Below are 22,431 nucleotides of genomic sequence, written 5' to 3'. Positions count from 1 at the left end.
TGAAATTCCTTCCACAACAAGAGGTGGTGTACAGTAGGATCATTCCTTGCATTTCTGAGACAAGAGCACATTGGCACTTTAACACACTGAAGTCTAGTTTGAAAGGTTTCTAAAAGATTTGCTCTTTAGAAAAGCGCAGTTAACAGATTTTGAAAACATCAATCACGCTGGAGAAAAGTACTCGTCACTTAATTCTATGTTTTGGAAAGTCAAATTTTACCTTTACTAATTCCTACTCTCTTTCATTGTTAATAATGTGTTAAGATATATTAGAAATTTGCTTCCAATATTTGTGGGAGATCAATGTATTGGACAGACCAGTAGCCCCATTTTTCCTACACGAATGAACAAAATGACATTCGGGGAACTGTGGTACTAACTAACAAATGTTTTAGCATTTTTGCTCCCAGGTTCAGCCCAGCAAGAATACGGCTCAATATTGCTTGCATTGAGTTTCGCAGAAAGCTGTCATTTCAATAATAAAGAAGTGACAGAAAGCAAATAATGTAGAATGTGTCTCCAGGAGCAACACAGTGTAAAAAAGGATGCACTGACTTACCTGGAACTCCAATGGTCCCTAGAATGGGATAGTAAATATACATTATCTGGAAAATTAAGTCTGTTTTATAGACTTTTTCTGAGAAGCTGTGATATCTCTCCATTGTGCAAGTAGCAGATTGGACTGATAGTGATGTACTGACGGAGACTCATTTATACAGGAGAGAAATGTCCCCTGAGCCCATCTACCTGCGTCTTCATTTGTGTTAATCACAGTCAGCCGAACAAACAGGTCACGACTGTCACCTCTCCGACACCAACCACTGTCTGGTCAATAATTGGGTGCTGAATTGACATTGTAAAAAACTTTTGATGTCTCGATTCAATTCACAGTATTTCAGCAAGAAACAAGTGGAGATGACTCCAGGTTGTGACATTTACAGTAGAAAAATACACACCTCTGATTTAAAAAGTAGGGGAAGTTGAGAGCCGGAGGAAATATACTCAAACTGAACAATGCCTTTCATGGAATTTCTGTACAAAACAAAATTTACTTAAATTTCTATAAAAATGTGGAGTGAAATAAAGTTTCAAGTGATTTCAATAATAATGTGGAGATTGCTCCACAAACATGCAAGAAAATAACATTTCATGCCATATAGAATCATAGAATTTTACAGCCCATAAGGAGGCCATGTAGAACTTTATTAAATGCCTTTTATTCATACAGCGCTGTTCATGTGGTGTAGCATCTCGGAGCACTTAAAAGTAACGGAGTCTTACCCTGATCCAGTCGGAGAGGGCAGGCGGAGCACGATCAAAAAGGAAGGTCTTTAGGTGGGATTTGAAGGTGGGGAGGGAGGGAACAAGGTGGAGGGATTGTTTGAGAAAGTTCTAGATCTTCGGGGTGTAGTGACTGAAAGCACGGCAGCCGATGGTGGAGCGGAGTGGTGGGGTACAAACAAGAGGCCAGAGTCAGCTGATTAGAGGCAGCGGGTGGTGGAGTTGGGGGTGAGCAAGTTGGAAAGGTGGGGAGGTGCGAGGGCATGAAGGGATTTGAAAATGAGAGAGAGGTGATCCAAAATCGATCCGTTCAGAAATTAGGAGCCAGTGCAGCCTGGCAAGGACAGGTCTGGAGTTTTGCACGGGTTAGTATCCGGGCGGCAGAGTTCTGAATTAATTGTATTTTACGTATGGTGGGACTGGGGAGGCCAGCGAGGAAGGTGTTTGAAAAGTCCACCCGGGAAGTGATAAAGGCATGGACGAGGGTTTCGGCTGTTGTAGGTGTGAGGTAAGGACGGAGGCGAGCAATGTGGGGGAAGTGGAAAAGAGTGGTCCTGGTCAGGGAATGGATGTGAGGAACAAAGTAAAGCTGTTTTCGAACTTGACGCCTATATTGTGCATGGGTTTTAGTGAGTTTGAGGGAGAACTAGGGAGGCTGAGGAGTTTTGGACCCACAGGAAAGAAGATGTTGACAGGAGCGGAAGAGTATGACTTCCATTGTGCCAAAGTTCAGCTGCAGGAAATTGATGCCCATCCAGGTATTGATGTCCGTCAGACAAGCTAACAGCTGGACGAGAAGCAGAAGTAGATGTCATCTGCATATATGTAGAAGTTGACCCCATGTCTACAGATGACATCACCGAGAGGGAGCGTGTAAATGATGAAAAGAAGGGGGCCAAGGATGGAGCCTTGGGGCACCCACAGGTGAACGTGTGGGGGCGGAAGACGAAATTCACCCAAGATAAATTGTTGGCAGTTAGTCAAATATGACTCAAAGTATGGAAGTGTGGCCCCATTAAGGTGGATGAGGGAAGAGAGGTGGTGCGGGAGGATCGAGTGATCGACTGTGTCAAAAGTGGCAGAGAGGTCGAGGAGAACAAGGATACAGAGGGAGTCCTGTTCACAGAGAGAGAGAGGACATAATTTGTTAATTAAAGAGCACTGTCTCTGTGCTTTGGGCAGGGCGAAACCTGGACTGGAGGGGTTTGAGTAGGGAGTGGAGGGAGAGGTGTCAGTGAAGTTGATTGTATGCGAATGACACACAAATCTACTTTGCCTCCTCCAGTACCAACTTCATGTCCACCGATGTTCTATTAGCTTGTCTGGCAGACATCAGGGCCTGGATAGTGGAAACTTCCTGCAGCTGAATGTGGACAAGACAGAAGCCATCCTCCTTGGCTCACGTCAATGTCTTCATTCCTGCGGATCTGAACTCCTCAACTTCCCCAGCCTCTCCCTCACACTCACCAAACCAGAGCGCAATCTAGGCTACCGATTCGACCCCAAGCTGTCCTTCCTCTCCCACATTTGGTCCCTGATCTGGACCGCCCTCTCCCACCTCACCATATTGTCTGCCACCGACTGTACCTTACCTCAAATGCAGCTGAAACCCTTGTGACCTCCTGCCTGGATTACTCAAATGCACTCCTCATTGGCATACTCTCCCTCAAATCTCTCTGCCTTGTCCCCTCTCTTCCCTTTTTCACGTTGCACCTGAAAAACCTTCCTCTTCGACTGTGCTTACAGATGTCTTCCCCCCACTCCCCGGCTCGCAGTCAGGCTCTGCTACTGTTAACTGCTCTGAAACTCTACCCTGTGTAGAGGGCGCTATATAAGCTATTGTTGTTTTAGTAAAATGTAGCCAGACGAGGATGCTTTGACCAGGGGGACAGGGCCACCGAGGGATAGGCAGGTTTCCGTGAGCCCAATAGCATCAGAAGAACGTCCCAAGGCGCTGGACAAAGTACAGCATTTCATACCCGAGCTGAGCTCAGGGAGGGAGAAAGGAGGAGAGGGGAAGGGGAGTGACCAATGGTATGGCCGAAGAGGAGGGTTTTGAGGCGGGACTTGAAGGAGGCTAAGGAGGTGTTCGAGGAGGAGTGATTGTGGGATGGATTTCCAGAGGTTGGGGGCAGAGTGGCTGAAGGCTCTCCCACCAATGGTGGGGAGGGTGGGTCGGGGGACGTGGATCAGGCCAGAGCCGGCTGAGCGGAGGGAGCGGGCGGGTTGGTAGGGGGTTAGGAGGTCACAGAGGAGATAGGGTGGAACAAGACCATTGAGGGCTTTGTCGGTGAGAATCAGGATTTTGAACTGGATCCTCTGAAGGATAGGGAGCCAATGGAATCGGGCGAGAATGGGGGAGATGGGGTCACGGAGTTTGGTGCGGGAGAGGACATGGGCTGCAGAGTTCTGGATTATCTGCAGCCTGTGGAGGGAGGAGTTGGGAAGGCCGACAAGCAGGCGTTTGCATAGTCGAGTCTGGAGGTGATGAAAGCATGAACAAGTGTTTCAGTGGCCTGAGGGATGAGGTAGTGGTGGAGTCGGGTGATGATACGGAGGTGAGGGAAGGCAGAGCGGGTCATGGCTTGGATGTGGGGAAGAAAAGGCAGTTGAGGGTTGAACAAGACACCTAGGTTTCTGACTGGCTTGGCTGAAAACTAAGAGTACGCCTCCTAATCCAAGGTGACTTCAACCTCCACTTCATCCCCTCCTGCTCTACCTCTGCCGACTTCTCCTCCCTCCCCTCTTCCCTCAACCACTCCCTCCTCATCCACTCCCCCACCCACATCCATGGCCACCCCCTTGACCTGTTGATCACCTGGGGCCTCACTATGTCGGACATCACCATCATCGATAAAACCATCTCAGACCATCACTTCATCTCCCTCAACACCTCTGTTCCCCTTCTCCTTTCTCACCCCTACACCATCACACACCGTCCGTGGAAAAAAATTTCCTCCCTCTCCCTCTCCACTGCCCTGAACTCCTACATCTCTGGCCCTTCATGCCCGATATCCCCTCTTTTTTCCACAACTCCCTGTCATCCATTCTGGATTCCCTTGAGCTCCTCACCTCCCAAACTGCCTCATACTCCCGTAAATCCACCGGTACACCAGCCATCTCCATTTCCTCAAGGCATAGGCGCGAGCTGCCGAACGCGCCTGGACCAATTCCAAGCTAACTGTCCATCGGCAGACCAAGATCTACCGCTACTCTCTTGCCTCCGCCAAATCAGCTTGACTTGATTTGTTTAATAATAATCCCTCCAAAATGAAAAATACAATAATAAATTGGTGATTTCAATCTACGACTGTTTGTGGGACATTGCTGTGCGCAATTGGCTGCCGTGTTCGCCCACAAATATACAGTCAATTCACTTCACAGTGTGTTCTGTGAAGCGCTTTGGGACGTCCTCATGACGTGAAAAGCGCTATGTGAAATGCAAGGATTATTATTATTATTATCAAATATGGAAGTGGGAAAACGAAAGAGTGAAGGAGGCAGAGAGAAAGGGAGAGCAAGTTTTTTAAATATAACTCAAAGTGATTTCAGTACAAATGTGGTGTACAACAACTACAACAAAGTTACATTTGTAAAGCGCCTTTCACATCGGGAGGACGTCCCAAGGTGCTGAATAGTCAGGGATCAGGACTCAAGCGTGGGGGGGCAGGTTTGGGATAAGAGAGGGCGGAGGGGTTGGGTCGGCGGCTGAATACATGGTCAGCAGGAGCAGAAAATGCCAATATTGTGAACTGGAAAAATAATTTGATGCACAATTTAAAAGAAAAATGAAATTAGGATGGAATGAAATACAACAAAGAGATAATAAATAAAAGAATGAGGATACACTAAGGACAGAATGATCGGTGCGAGCATATAATGAGGAATCAATGATTAGTCAATGAGCATGTAATAACCAGACAATAAGCATCTAATAACAATACAACAAGGATACAATGAGCAGACAATATTGAAGATAAATTGTAGTTACAAGAAGACAATAAAACCACGAGAATACAATGAAGATGCAAAAAGATGCAGTCAGAATACAATAATAATCCTTGCATTTGATATAGCTCAAATCACGTCATCTCAACGTCTCAAAGGGCTTACAGAATATACTGTAAAGTGAATTGACCGTATATTTGTGGGCGAAACGCGGCAGCCAATTGCGCACAGCAGCATTCCACAAATAGTCGTGGATTGAAAATGACCCATTTATTATTGTTTTGTTTTGGAGGGATTATTATTAGGCTCTGTGTGGAGTAAGAAAACTTGCCCAAGGTTTTGCCCTGACCTGCCTGGAATTGAACCCAGGTGTCTCACTTTTTTGTTTTTCCACTTCCATATTTGGTAAACAATGATACAGTGAGGATAGAATGAGGGCACATAAAGATGTAAGAGATGAAACAATGTGGAGAACTGAAGCCTTTCTTTATTGCTTATTTTCGTATATCAATCTCCACCTCTCAAAGCCAGTCAGGAACCTCGGCGTTTTGTTCGACCCTGAGCTGTCCTTTCTCCCGCACATCCGCACCACAACTGGCACCGCCTTCCATCACCTCCGGAATATCGCCAGATTACGGCACTACCTCACCCCTCACGCTGCTGAAACCCTGGTTCACGCCTTTGTCACCTCAAGGCTGGACTATGGGAACTCTCTCCTCGCCGGCCTTCCCGGCACCTCCCTCCACAAGCTGCAGGTCATTCAGAACTCTGCAGCTCGTGTACTGTCCCGCACCAGGCTTCGGGACCACATCACTCCTACCCTCGCTCGCCTCCACTGGCTCCCCATCCCCCAGAGGATTGATTTCAAGATCCTCATCCTCACCTACAAGGCCATTCACGGCCTTGCTCCCTCCTACCTCTCCAACCTACTATCCCCCTACCTACCTGCCCGTAACCTCCGTTCCTCTGGCTCCGGTCTGCTCCACGTCCCCCGCCCCAACCGCCCTACTATCGGTGGTCGGGCCTTCAGCCTCTCAGCCCCGAGGCTCTGGAACTCCATCCCCCAGTGCCTTCGCCTTGCTTCCTCCCTTTCCTCCTTCAAGGCCGGTCTCATTGATCTTATTCAACTTGATATTATGAATCCTCTGTTATTCTATTGTTTACCAAACCTGCCGTACCAATGCTTATTTTTGCTGTTCACCCTTATGTAGGAATCCAAAATGGCTTGTACAAGTTATTGAGTTGACTTAAGGATACAACGAAGATCTTTACTGTATCCTCATTGTATTATCAAATCACCTTAAGAACATCTTGTTGTTAATTTATACAACATGCTTCCTGGGAGGTCATGACTTGGAGGTATTTACAACAACAGAGTTTGTAGCTAAGTCAGGGGTGAGGAGAAGGGAGGAGAATGACCACAGATAGAAAAAACAGATCTTCAGGCGTGATCTAAAGTTGGACAAGGAGGAGGCAAGGCAGAGGGATTTTGGCCAACAGTTCCTGTTGTCGTAGTGTGTGAAAACATGGCCACTGATGGTGAAGTGCAGGGAATAAGGGATGTGCAGGATCCCAGTACCACCTGAGTGAAGAGAGCAGGTAGAGGAGTGGTGTGTAGGCAGGACACGAACACATTTGAGGCTTAAAGATCTATGAGTTAAAGCAAGATTGATCTTTCAACTCCTTGGGAACTCACAAGGTTTCTTCAGGAAACATTGATCACCATTACTCTGTTGGGTACAACTTGATTTGTTGTAGATTGATAGCATTCTGATACTTTGATCATTCTACAAATTTTGGGATAGTGCAGGTTATTGTGAGGCACGGATCATTTTCACACAAGGCAGCGGGATTATCAACAAAGCCAACAAGGAAATGTTCTTTTCCTTATGTAACTAATCTATAAATAAGTTGGAATGGATATTTTATCATATTTGTCACTTCCTCTCTGAATTTCCTCTGGGTCACAGCATAAATAAAAGTGTTTGTGGCACTGCTCAGAATGTGAAGCATAATTCCACATTCATACAGGATATACATGGGGTCATTGTAACCTGTATAAGAATGGTTTGTTATCTGCATGTAGATGAAATACACCACGTACGTAGCCCACAGTATCATGAAGCTGCTGGACACAGTGAAGAGTAAAATGATGGACTTTCTTCGATTCTCCATCTCCTGGTCACTCGCCTTCTCACCATTGTGGCTGATGAGCTCTCTGCGCACTCTGTTGGCCACGAGAATCTTTCTGACTGTCAGTATGTTGAGCAGCAATATCAGAAGGAATGCAATACCAGGGGTTAAAATTGTATCTAACCAGTTGTACGCCATCCACCACGATGACATATAAAAGATTGCTTTTGTTTTGCAAAACCATGGCACATTGTTGGTTACAAACCAAGGTTCATACAGGAAGAACCAGGGAATATTTTTTACACAACTGATGCCCAAAACTATTGATATAACTTTCATTGCTGTCTTCTCTGTGCAATATCGAGTCTTCAGTCCCTGATAATTGATGGCTACACAGCGATCAAAGGTGAAAACCACTGTTAACCAGGCAGAGCTGTCAGTGGCTCCCACAAGCAGACAGGTTCCCAGCGCACACACAGGGGTCATGTCCAGGAAACAAATTGGGAAATACAGGAAATTCATGCGAGTCAGAATGGCATCAAATAGAACCACCAGCAAGTCACTGGCTGCCATGGCCACCAGGTAACAAGAGATACATCTGGAGAGACCACACTTTCCCCGGCTCAGGATCACAATCGCCACCAAGTTAACTGGAAACAAGAGATAGACACGGATATAACTGACTGTACTTCCCTTATTGAGTCCAGCCTTCTTCACTTCCTTCTCCATTAAAAACTGCCATCATCACGCCCACCCTGAAAAAACCCTCCCTTGATGCGTCGCAGCTATCAAGCTACCGGCCCATCTCCAACCTCCCCTTTCTCTCCAAGGTCTTGGAAAGAGTTGTCGCCTCCCAACTGCGCTCTTTCCTCTCCACCCATTCTCTTTTTGAACCCCTTCAGTCAGGTGTCCGTGCTGCTCATAGCACAGAAACTGCCCTGGTCAAGGTCACCAATGACATCCTGACCATCTGTGACCAGGGCTCCCTCTGTCTCCTCGTCCTCCTCGACCTATCGGCAGCATTCGATACGGTCGACCACGCTATCCTACTCCACCGCTTGTCCTCCCACCTCAACCTTCAAGGCACTGTCCTTGAATGGTTTAGCTCTTACCTTTCCCACCGTCTTCATTTCGTCTCAACGAATGGCTTCTCCTCCACCCCCCGTACTGTCTCATGTGGTGTTCCTCAGGGCTCTGTCCTCGGTCCCCTCCTCTTCACCCTCTATATGCTCCCCCTTGGTGACATCATCCGCAAACATGGGGTTAACTTCCACATGTATGCGGATGACACCCAACTCTACCTTTCCTCCTCTACTCTCAACTCCACGACCACCGATGTCCTGACAGCCTGCCTGTCCGACATCGAGTCCTGGACGAGAGACAACTTTCTTCAGCTCAACGTGCAAAAAACCGAGGCCCTCCTGATTGGCTCACGTCAGCGCCTCCGCACCTCAGGCGCTGACACCATCAGCATCCAAGGCTGCACTCTCCACCTCTCAAAGCCAGTCAGGAACCTCGGCGTTTTGTTCGACCCTGAGCTGTCCTTTCTCCCTCACATCCGCACCACAACTGGCACCGCCTTCCATCACCTCCGGAATATCGCCAGATTACGGCACTACCTCACCCCTCACGCTGCTGAAACCCTGGTTCACGCCTTTGTCACCTCAAGGCTGGACTATGGGAACTCTCTCCTCGCCGGCCTTCCCGCCACCTCCCTCCACAAGCTGCAGGTCATTCAGAACTCTGCAGCTCGTGTACTGTCCCGCACCAGGCTTCGGGACCACATCACTCCCACCCTCGCTCGCCTCCACTGGCTCCCCATCCCCCAGAGGATTGATTTCAAGATCCTCATCCTCACCTACAAGGCCATTCACGGCCTTGCTCCCTCCTACCTCTCCAACCTACTATCCCCCTACCTACCTGCCCGTACCCTCCGTTCCTCTGGCTCCGGTCTGCTCCACGTCCCCGCCCCAACCGCCCTACTATCGGTGGTCGGGCCTTCAGCCTCTCAGCCCCGAGGCTCTGGAACTCCATCCCCCAGTGCCTTCGCCTTGCTTCCTCCCTTTCCTCCTTCAAGGCCGGTCTCAAAACCTTTCTCTTTGACCGTGCCTTCAGCTCCCCTCTCGACTCTCTTCCTCCTCCTCGCTCCCTCCCTTCCCTCCCCTCACCCTGACCATTTCCCCCTCCTCTCTCCCTCCCTTCCCTCCCCTCACCCTGACCATTTCCCCCCTGCTCGGGTCATGACCCAACTGTGCAGCGCCTTGGGACGTCCTCCTGACGTGAAAGGCGCTCTATAAATGGAATCTTGTTGTTGTTGTTGTTGTTCACGGTCCCTTTTTATCCTTGTTCAATAAGCCTTATGATCAGAAAGTTTTATTGCTGTGAATTTTATTTGGTTGAGGTTGACTTGAGGTTTGTATAATCATTCAGAAGTATAATTGTATTCATCATTCAAATATGCCTCCAAAAAACAAAACAATAATAAATTGGTCATTTTCAATCTATGACTGTTTGTGGGACATTGCTGTGCGCAATTGGCTGCCGCGTTTGCCCACAAATATATAGTCAATTCACTTTACAGTGTGTTCTGTGAAGCGCTTTGGGACGTCCTCCCGACGTGAAAAGCGCTATATCAAATGCAAGGATTATTATTATTATTATTATTATTAGAAGGTTGTGGGTTCAGCTCCACGTTGAGATGTTGAGCTCATAGTTTGGGCTGACACTCCAGTGCAATGCTGGCGATGCTGGATTGTTAGAAGTGCCATCCTTCTGCTGAGACATTGAACCAATGGCAAAAGGGAAGAGCATTTCTCCTCAGGTCCTGACCAACAATTTATCCCCCAGAAAATAACTCCCTTCATTGCTGTTTGTTGGACATTTTTACGTTCAAATTGGCTGCAAATATGCCTACAAAATACACACTACATGTTCACTCAATTTTACAGTAAATGGGATTATTATTGTTCATATTACATCTTCTCGTCTTCTGATTTCTTTTGTGGGGGTTGGGGGCGTCAGCCAGGTGTCTAACCCATGTGGAAACCCATTGCCTTGCTCAAGAGAGCCAAGCCCAACTCAGAGTTCCACATATTCAGGGCACATTGACATTACAATTTCCCTGGGGCTGCAATGGCATTCTCTCTTGTGCAGAAGGAAAAATTGTGATAGGATATAAATCATCAATTTAGCTTTGGTTATGTTCCAGTGAAGATCGCCCACTATCATTGACATCACAGTATATAAACACCAAAATCACAAAAGGAGAGAGAGAGACTGGTTAATTATATGCAACAAGTTTGCAGCATCACCATATCTTATTATACCTAAATCCATTGTTTATCCAATCTCTAAACATCTTGATGAAATTCCTTCCACAACAAGAAGTGGTACCCAATAAGATAATTCCTTGCATCTGAGAGACTAGAGCACGTTGGCAACCCTTTAACTTTTAGTTTGAAAAAATTCTAAAATATTTGCTCCAGAAATGTACAGTTAACAGATTTATAAAAAAAACACAAGTTGGGGAAAATTATTTGTGAATTCAAACTTTAACATTAATAATCCTTACCCTCTTTTCATATTGATAATGTGTTAAGACATAACAGTAATTAGCTTCATTGGAATATGTGTGGGAGTTCAATTGATTCTACAGACCGGCGGTTCCATTTTACCTACTTGAGTGATCAGATTGATGATATCCGGGGAGCAGAGTTAATAACTAACACGTATTTTAGTGCCTTTGCTCCCCAGATACTACCCAAAAAGAATAAGCCTCAATATTGCTTGTGTTGTGTTTTGTATAAAGCTATCATTTCAATAATAAAGATGTGACAGAAAGCAAATAATGTAAAATGTGTACAATGTCTCACTGAGAAGATTTGCTGAATCTTGCTGAATCTAAAGGTTTTGTAACATGCAACACATGTTTATATCACAACTATCAGGTTATGAGACTCTGGCACTGACTTACCTGGAACTCCAATGACCCCTAGAATGGGATAATAAATGTACATTATCTGGAAAATGAAGTCTGGTTTATAGACTTTTTCCGAGAAGCTGTGATATCTCTCCATTGTGAAAGTAGCGGATTGGACTAATAGAGACGTACTGACAAAGCCTCATTTATAAAGGAGAGAAATGTCCCCTGGGACCATCCACCTGCTTCTTCAAAACACAAAAATACTGCAGATGCTGGATATCTGAAACAAAAACAGAAATCGCTGGGAACACTCAGCAGGTCAGGCACCATCTATGGATAAGTAAGTCAACGTTTCGGTCACCTGAACAAACAGTTCACGACCATCATGTCTCTAACACCAACCGCAGTCTGGTCAATAATTGGGTGCAAAATTGACATTATAAAGAACTTGTGATGTCTCAAAGCAATTTACTGTATTTCAGTGTGGATATGAATTGACGGTGATTTCAGTGCAAATGTGGAGTGAAATTACCTTTGATCAGATGTCCCCACAAACATGCAGCAAAATAACATTTAATTACATTTTTGTAAAAATGTTGAGTGAAATAAAATTTTAAGTGGTTTCAAAATAAATCTGGAGTAAAATGATGTTTGCTGAGATTTCTGCAGAATCATGCAAAAAATAACATTTCATGGAATTTAGAATTGCAGAATCATAGAATTTTACAGCACAGAGGAGGCCATTCAGTCCATCATGCCTGTGCCGGCTCTTTGAAAGAGCTAACAACTGATCCCACTGCCCCGCTTTTACCCCATAGTCGTGCAAATGCTTCCTTTTTAAGTACCGATCTAATTCCCCTTTGAAAGTTATTATCAAAACGGCTTCTTCCACCCTTTCTGGCAATGTATTCCAGATCGTGACAACTCTCTGAGTAAAAACAAATGTCTCCTCGTCTCCCCTCTGGTTCTTTTAGCAATTATCTTAAATCTGTATTTTGAACACCTCTATTAAATCTTCCTTCAGCCTTTTCTACAAAAAGGAGACTGGAGGGAGGTATACAGTGGTGTCCCCCCAGGGTCCTTTTAAGACCTGGATTTGGGAATACAAAGCAAAATTTTAAGCTAGTCTCTCTCTAGTCTCCACATAATTGTAGTCTTCCATCTCTGGTATCGTTCTTGCATATCTTCTCTGCGCCCTCTCCAAGGTCCTGACATTCTACCTGAAGTGTGGTGCCCAGATTTGGACACAATACTGCAGCTGAGGCTTAACCAGCAATTTGTAAAGATTGTAAAGATTTCTTGCTCTGATACCATATGCCTCCATTTATAAAGCCAAGGATCCCATATGTTTTTTTTTAACAGCTTTGCCAACATGTCGAGCCACCTTCAAAGATTTGTGTTTGTGAAACCCCAGGTCTCTCTGTTTCTGCACTCCATTTAAATTGTACCATTTATCTTATATTGCCTGTCCTCATTCCTCCTACCAAAATACATCATTTCACATTTCTCTGCTTCCACCAGCCTGTCTATGTCCTTCTGCAGTCTGCTACTATCCTCCTCACTGTTTACTATGTTTCCAAATTTTGTGTCATCTGCAAGCTTTAAAATTTTGCTTTGTATACCCAAGTCCAGGTCCTGATAGCCACCCTTGGGGGATGCCTCTGTATACCTCCCTCCAGTCTGAAAAACAATCATTCACCACTACCTGATACCAATTTCAGATCCATGCTACTACTGTTCCCTTAATCCCATGGGCTTCAACTTTACCAACAAGTGTATTACGTGGCATTTTATCAAATGGCTTTTGATCCATATACACAACATTAATTGCAGTACCTTCATCAACCCTCTCTGATACTTTATCGAAGATCAAGTTAGTTAGACACGATTTGCCTTTCACAAATTTATGTTGGCTGTCCTTTATGCTTTTCCAAGCAAAAATTAATTTTGTCCTGGATAATGGTCTCTAGAAATTCCCTACCACCAATGTTAGGCTGATGAGTCGGTCGTTATCAGATTGATCCATCTCCCCTTTTTTGAACAAGAGTGTAACCTTTGCAACCCTCAGTCATCTGGCAACACTCACATATCAAAGGATTGAAAGATTGCGGCCAGAACTTCTGCTGTTTCCACTGTTACTTCCCTCAGGTATGTACAATGCATCCCTTCTGGATTAAGTGACTTTTCTACTATGAGCACTGACAACTGTTTCAGTACCTCCTTTCTATCTCTCTTTTTATATCTTATCCTCTTCTCCTTTACTGTGACATTAGCAACATCCTGTTGATTGGCGAAGACAGATACAAAGTACTGATTCAATAGCTCAGCCATGCCCTCTGCCTCACAAGAAGCTTTCCATTTTGGTCTGTAATTGACCTTCATTTTACTCTGAATAAGTTTATAAAAGGGTTCCCTTTTATGTTACCCGCTAATCTTTCTCATATGTTTCCTTTGCCTGTTTTATTCCCTTTTTCAATTCTGCTCTGCACTTTCTGTTTCGCATTAAATTCTCTACTGGATTATGAACCTGGCATTTATCATACACCTCCTTTTTCTGTTTAATTTTAATCCCATTTTCTGACGTCATCCCGGGAGCAGTAGCTTTGGATGCCCAACTTTCCCTCGCCTGGGAATGTGTTTAGTCTGTACACAAACTATTTCCTCCTTGAAGGCCTCCCAATCTTTGTGTCCAATCCACATGAACCAGATCCCCTTTCAACTGTCTGAAATTAACCCTCTTCCAGTTGGGTATCTTTACCTTGGATTGTTCCTTGCCCCTTTCCATAATTACACTAAACTTGATGATATTGTGATAATTGTTATCCAGATGCTCTCCCACTGACACACTCTCCACTTGACCATTTCATTCCCCAGAACTAGATTCAGCATTGCTTCCTTCCTCATTGGCCTGGAAACATACTGATCTAGAAACTTGTCCTGTAGAGTTTTATTTTATCCGCTAATCTTTTCTCATATGCACTCTTCATTTTAATCCCGTGTATTTATGGTATGATCAGAGGACACCCCTTACAGATGTTATACCCCAAATTACAGTATCATGGAAACCAGCCTAGAATGGGGAAGCCCAAGAAAATGTAATGGCCCTTTGCTAGCCAAGGGTTAGGGAGAAATTTGAGAATCAAATTAATCAAAACATATTGATTCCCCCAAATCCATTTTACATTCGGAATGGCTAAACAAGGGCTAGTGACTTCCAGCATTTGATATGGTAACAATCGGAAGAGGCTGAGCCTCTCAAATGATCAAAACAGCCTATGTTACTAACAATCCCTGGAAGTTGAATCGTGATGCACCTCAGGGACAGTATAGAGGTGGTCATGGAAACTGGGAATAATGCGGTAATAGACTTACATATGGAGAACTGTTAAGAGTAACACAGTCTCAAAAATATTGCAGGGAACTAAAGCATAGTATTGGTTGACTCAGACTCAGATGCCTCCAACAACCCAAACAGTTATAATACGCCTCAGCTAAAGTTTTTCCCTACAGGAAGTTGTGACTGATTGGTTCATGAGATTAGGAGTTGTATGGTTTTTGTATTTTGTCTTTATGTGTTTGTGTAATGTATGTGTAAAATAAAGGAGTGTGGTAGGACTGACTTTGCTCTGGACGTGGAGTATAAGGCAGATCCACCCACGTTCCATATGTACTGAATCACATCACAGTAAAAGATTAAGGAGTGAGGGAGAAAGAATATGAGGGTCCGCACCAAATTACAGATAAGGTCGAGTAATTTCGAACATGTGACACAAGTGCAAGGTGAGGGGTAGAGTAAACATTGACAGCCATGATATTAAAGAAGGAGAAGTGATAGTATTAAAGACATTGAGAGCTACACAAGAGGAGGGTACCTTGATCAAGAATGATCAGGTTTCACCACAAGGTGGATAATCCTATAAACTAATAATAATAATAATAATCCTTGCATTTGATATAGGGCTTTTCACGTCGGGAGGACGTCCCAAAGCGCTTCACAGAACACTCTGTAAAGTGAATTGACTGCATATTTGTGAGCGAACGCGGCAGCCAATTGCGCACAGCAATGTCCCACAAACAGTCGTAGATTGAAAATGATCAATTTATTATTGTTTTCGGTTTTGGAGGGATTATTATTAGGCGTGTGGAGTAAGGAAACTTGCCCAAGGTTTCGCCCTGACCTGCCTGGAATTGAACTCAGGTCTCTCGCTTGCAAAGTGAGTGCTCTAACCACTGAGCTACAGGACTCCACATGATAATAAATTAAGGATATTCACTGATAATAAATTAAGGATCTTCACAATTTTACTATAAGACGAGTTTTAGCTGATGGTTGTAGAATATTGGGGACAATGTTTGGAGCAGGCATGTCTATAAATGTTACTGTCAACCATCCTAATATTATTTGTACAAATTTGATTTGAAACATGATTTATTTTATGTATCACTTGGTTTGTCTGTTCCAGTATTTAATCAAAATGCTGCACATACAGATCAAGTATGAATACAAATCCCTTCCCTGTCTGGCACATCTCTACCTCTCCGAACTGCTCACACCCCATTGCACCACCCGGCATCTCCACTCGACTGGCATCTCCACTTGCTCGTCCCTCGTATCCTCCGCCCCACCATCGGAGGTCGCGCTTTCAGCCACTACGCACCGAAACTCTGGAAAATTCAAGAAATCTCATGTTAACCATGAAAATGCCTATGATGCTAACACCAGAAAGTGACGCTGGAGTTCCATAATGGCTCCGTGAGATTAAAGTGTATCCATGTAGGGAGATGTTGTCAGCACCCGAGGTATGGAAGAGCTGGCAGATGCCAAACAGGAGGGGTTCGGTTTTGTTGACATTCAACTGCGGGAAATTAGCACTAGTCCAGGATTGATGTCTAACAGGCAGTTGGTGAGGACAACAGTTATATTGGAGTCAAGGGTGGAGGCAGAGAGGTAGAGTTGGGTGTCATCCACATACATGTGGAAGTTGACTCCCATGTCTTCGGATGATATAGGTGGTGATCTTCATGGGGGAGCATATAAATATTGAAAAGGAGAGGGACAAGGACAGAGCCCTGAGGGATGTAATACTTGACAATGCGGGGGCTGGAGGAGAAGCTGTTTTTGGCGTCAAAGTGGAGATGGCAGGTGAGGTAAGAATAATAATATTGAACCAGGCAAGGGCAGGCCCTCAAAGGTTGAGCTGAGAGGAATGGTGTAGGAGGATAGTATGGTCGACAGTGTCAAAGGCAGCAGTGAGATCGAGGAGGACAAGGAGGCAGAGAGAATCCTGTTATGGTGTTATGTATTCATGCTGACGTTGCATCAAAGTCATTCTATTCCACATTTGTACTGAAGCCACTTGAAATTTTATTTCACTCGTCATTTTTTAGAAATTCCATGAAATGTTATTTTGCTGCATACTTGTGCACAAATTGCATGAAATGACACTTTACTTCACCTTTAGACTGAACATGCTTGAAATTTTATTTCACAAGCTTTCCCTTTCTTTCCTCCCTGTTTTTCTTTCTCCTCCACTCTTTTGCGTTCCCTTCCATGTTTTGTTAACAATCAAGTCTAGCTGACTTCAGGAAGAATAAGGTTACAATGTGGATGGAATGAAAATTTCTGAAGGTAGAGTACAGAAGTAGTATGGACTGGGAGTACGCTCAATGCCAGCCCATTCTGAGTTTGCTGGTCTCAACCAGGCTGCATAGGGAGGGGAGTTGGGTCCCAGACTTCCCAGGGCTAAGGAGGATAACACTAGAGAGATTCTGTCTTCTCTTCCCTCTTCAGCAATCTCTCCAAGGGGTACATGAGGAGGTTAGGCTGGTGGGGAGAAGCCACATTCTCTGTAAAACTCTCTATAGCTGAGTTGTCTGCGGGATTCAATGCTGAATCATGGTGCATGAGCAGCAGACCAGAGGCCATTCAATGCCACTATCGTAAATTGCAAAAATAAGTTGATGCACCATTAAAAAAAAGATGAATTTAGGATGCAATGAAGATACAACAAAGAGATAATAAAGAAAGAATATGGATACAGTGAGGTTACAATGGGAATAGAATGAGCTGTGCGAGGATATAATGAGGATTCATTGAATAGCCAATGATGATATAATGTCCAGACATTAACGATATATATTATAATGATATAACAAAGATACAATGAACAGAAAATACTGAAGATACAATGCAGTTATAAGAGAAGACAATTAAGCTACGAGGACAATCCTCATTGTATTGCATTGTCAAATCAACTTAACAACAACTTGCATTTAATCACCCTTCTTGCAAGGTCATGGCTTGGAAGGCATAACAATGAGTTTGTAGCTGAGTCAGGGGTGAGTAGTGCAGAAAGTGACCATAGACGACCTTCAGGTGTGATGTTAAGATGGACAAGAATGGGTCAAGGAAGACGGATTGTGGCAAAGAGTTCTGTAGGCGTAGTGTTTGATAGCATGGCCACTGATCGTGGAGTGGAGGCGGTGAGGGATGTCAAGAGGTCGGAGCCAGCTGAGTGATGAGAGCAGGTAGATGGGTGGCATGTGAGCAGGACACCGATACATCTGAGGCTTAAAGATATGATAGCTAAAGCAAGATTGATGCTTCAACTCCATCAGAAATCACAAGGTGTCTGCAGGAAACATTGATCACTATTAATCTGTTGCGTACAACTTGATTTATGACATTCGGATACTTTGGCAATTCTACAAATTTTGGGACAGTGCGATTGGGCAGGTTATTGTGAGGCACGGATCATTTTCACACAAGGCAGCGGGGTTATCAACAAAGTTAACAGGGAAATGTTCTTTTCCTTATATAACTAATCGATAAATTATCAAATCAACTTAACAACAACTTGCATCGATAAATCACCCTTATCTAACTAAATTATAAATGAGACAGAATGGATATTTTATCACATGCGTCACTTCCTCTCTGAATTTCCTCTGGGTCACAGCATAAATAAAAGTGTTTGTGGCACTGCTCAGAATCTGAAGCATGATTCCACATTCATACAGGATATACACGGGGTCATTGTAACCTGTATAAGAATGGTTTGTTATCTGCATGTAGATGAAATACACCAGGTATGTAGCCCACAGTATGATGAAGCTGATGGACACAGTGAAGAGTAAAATGATGGACTTTCTTCGATTCTCCATCTCCTGGTCACTGCCTTTCTCACCATTGTGGCTGATGAGCTCTCTGCGCACTCTGTTGGCCACGAGAATCTGTCTGACTGTCAGAATATTGAGCAGCAATATCACAAAGAATGCAAAACAGGGGGTTAAAATTGTGTTTGACCAGTTGTACGCCTTCCACCACAGTGACGTATAAAATATTGCTTTTGTTTTGCAAAACCATGGCACATTGTTGGTTACAAACCAAGGTTCATATGGGAAGAACCAGGGAATGTTTTTTACACAGCTGATCCCCAAAACTATTGATATAACTTTCATTGCTGTCTTCTCTGTGCAATATTGAGTCTTCAGTCCTTGATAATTGATGGCTACACAGCGATCAAAGGTGAAAACCACTGTTAACCAGGCAGAGCTGTCGGTGGCTACCACAAGCAGACAGGTTCCCAGCGCACACACCGGGGTCATGTCCAGGAAACAAATTGGGAAATACAGGAAATTCATGCGAGTCAGAATGGCATCAAATAGAACCACCAGCAGGTCACTGGCTGCCATGGCCACCAGGTAACAAGAGATACATCTGGAGAGACCACACTTTCCCCGGCTCAGGATCACAATCGCCACCAAGTTAACTGGAAACAAGAGATAGACACGGATATAACTGACTCTACTTCCCATATTCCTGTGTGTGTCTGTATGTGTGTGTGTCTCTCTCACTCTGTCTTTCTCTGTGTGTCTCCCATGTGGAAAGCCATTGCCTTGCGCAAGAATAGCCAAACCAGACTAAGAGCTCCATGTATGGAGGGCTTGTTGCCATTAAAATTTCCCTGGGGCTGCAATGGCTTGCACATTTTCTCCTGTGCACCAGAACAAATCGTGATAGGATGTAAATCAGCAATGTAACTTTGTGTTCCAATGAAGATCCTCCACCATCATTGACATCAGAGTATCTAAACACCAAAATCACAACAGGAGAGAAACAGAGATCAATGCTACGCGACAAGTTCACAGCATCGCTGTATCTTATTACCTAAAATCATTGTTTTCCCAACCTCTAAATATCTTGATGAAATTCCTTCCACAACAAGACGTGGTGCACAGTGAAATATCCCTTGCATGTCTGAGACAAGAGCACATTAGCAAACCTTTAACACACTGCAGTTTCTGAAAGATCTGTTCACCACAAGTGCGCAGTTTTACAACAGATTTGTGAAACTATCAGTCAAGCTGGGGAAACGTACTCATCACCGCATTCTATGTTTTGGAAATTCAAACTTTAACAATAATAATCCTTACCCTCTTCCTTAATAATGTATTAAGAGTTAACAATAGTTAGCTTCCAATATGTGTGGGAGATCAATTTATTCTGCAGACCAGCAGCCCCAATTTACCGACATGAATGATCATGTTGATGATATCCGGGCAGCAGAGACTCTTATTAACAGATGTTTTAGTGCCTGTGCTCACCAGGTACAATCCAGCAAGAATAAGCCTCAATATTGCTTGTGTTGAGTTTTGCAGGAAGCCTATCATTTCAATAATAAAGATGTGACAGAAAGCAAATAATGAAAAAAACGTGTGCAATGTCTCACTGAGAAGATTGGCTGAATAAATAAAAATGCAACACATGTTTATATCGCAGCGATCAGGTTATGAGACTGTCTCCAGGAGCAATACAGTGTTTATGGCACTGACTTACCTAAAACTCCAATGGCCCCTAGAATGGGATAGTAAATGTACATTATCTGGAAAATGAAGTTTGGTTTATAGACTTTTTCTGAGAAGCTGTGATATCTCTCCATTGTGAAATAGCGGCTTGGACTAATAGTGATGTACTGACGGAGTCTCATTTATACAGGAGAAAACGTCCCCTGGGACCATCTCCCTGCTTCTTGATTTGTGTTAGTTACAATCCACTGAACAAACAGGTCATGACCATGACCTCTCCGACACCAACCACAGTCTGGTCAATAAAGGGAGCTGCATTGACATTGTAAAGAACTTGTGATGTCTCAAGACAATTCATAGTATTTCAGCAAGAAACACATAGTGTAGAGATGACTCGAGGGTGTAATGTTTACAGTCGAAGAAATACACACCTCTGATTTAGCCGAGAGCTGGAGGAAATATACTCAAGCGTTAGGGTGCTCTAGTCAGGCCACATCCGTGAACAATTCTGGCCACCATCAATATCCTGGAAGCAATGCAGCTTCCAGAGATGAAACAGAATGAACCCTAGTGTTATTGGACTAGCGATGAGCAATGACTGGGCCCTGGGTCTCTTAAGTCTTAACTAAAGATGTGTCTCAAAGGGACCCTGACAGAGGGATATAACAACAGCAAATTGAATTTATATGATACTTTCTGCATCAGGAGGACGTCCCAAGGCACTCAACATTGAAGGGTTTGCACCCGAGCGGGGGTTAGATTCAAGAAGGGGTGGAGAGCAAGGGTGTGAATGTGGGAGGATGACCAAAGGTCAAAGAGACAGTCCTTGAAGGAGGCAGGGGAGGGTACAAGTCGGAGGGGCTCCGGAGGGTGGGAGCAGAAGGTAGGACCATTAATGGTGGAGCGAGCATGTTGTGTACCTAGTTGTAGCGTTATTATAAATGAATAATAATCATTCCATTTGATATAGAACCCTGTCACATCTTCAAGATGTCTCAAAACGCTTCACAAAATATATTGTACAGTGCATTGACTGCATATTTTGTGGGTGAAACACAGCAGCCAATTGTGCACAGCAGTGTCCCACAAACAGTCGTGGATTGACTGACCAAAATAATTTTAAAAAAAATTGAAGGGATGATTGCAATACAATTAAAATTAATTAAGTTAAAATATAAATATACATTAAAATAGGAGGAGGTTAGGCTGGTTGGGAGAAGCCACATTGTCTCTAAAATTCTCTACAGCTGAGTTGTCTGCGGGACTCAATGCTGAAATATGGTGCATGAGCAGCAGACCAGAGGCCATTCAATGCCACTATCGTAAATTGTAAAAATAAGTTGATGCACCATTAAAAAAAAGATGAAATTAGGATGCAATGAAGATACAAAAAAGAGATAATAAAGAAAGAATATGGATACAGTGAGGTTACAATGGGAATAGAATGAGCTGTGCGAGGATATAATGAGGATTCATTGAATAGCCAATGATCATATAATGTCCAGACATTAACGATATATATTATAATGATATAACAAAGATACAATGAACAGAAAATACTGAAGATACAATGCAGTTATAAGAGAAGACAATTAAGCTACGAGGACAATCCTCATTGTATTGTATTGTCAAATCAACTTAACAACAACTTGCATTTATGCATCACCCTTCTTGCAAGGTCATGGCTTGGAGGGCATAACAATGTGTTTGTAGCTGAGTCAGATGTGAGTAGCGCAGAGAGTGACCATAGACGACCTTCAGGTGTGATGTTAAGATGGACAAGAATGGGTCAAGGAAGACGGATTGTGGCAAAGAGTTCTGTTGGCGTAGTGTTTGATAGCATGGCCACTGGTTGTGGAGTGGAGGCGGTGAGGGATGTCCAGAGGTCGGAGCCAGCTGAGTGATGAGAGCAGGTAGATGGGTGGCATGTAAGCAGGACGCTGACACATCTGAGGCTTAAAGATATAACAGCTAAAGCAAGATTGATGATACAACTACATCAGAACTCATAAGGTGTCTGCAGGAAGCATTGATCACTATTAATCTGTTGGGTACAATGATTTATTGCATTCTGATACTTTGGCCATTCTACAAATTTTGGGACAGTGCGATTGGGCAGGTTATTGTGAGGCACGGATCATTTTCACACAAGGCAGCGGGGTTATCAACAAAGTTAACAGGGAAATGTTCTTTTCCTTATGTAACTAATTTATAAATGAGACAGAATGGATATTTTATCACATGCGTCACTTCCTCTCTGAATTTCCTCTGGGTCACAGCATAAATAAAAGTGTTTGTAGCACTGCTCAGAATGTGAAGCATAATTCCACATTCATACA

The sequence above is a fragment of the Callorhinchus milii genome, unplaced genomic scaffold (assembly GCF_018977255.1).
Source record: "Callorhinchus milii isolate IMCB2004 unplaced genomic scaffold, IMCB_Cmil_1.0 Scaffold9, whole genome shotgun sequence".
Lineage (NCBI taxonomy): Eukaryota > Metazoa > Chordata > Chondrichthyes > Chimaeriformes > Callorhinchidae > Callorhinchus > Callorhinchus milii.
This window is presented reverse-complemented; position numbering follows the sequence as displayed.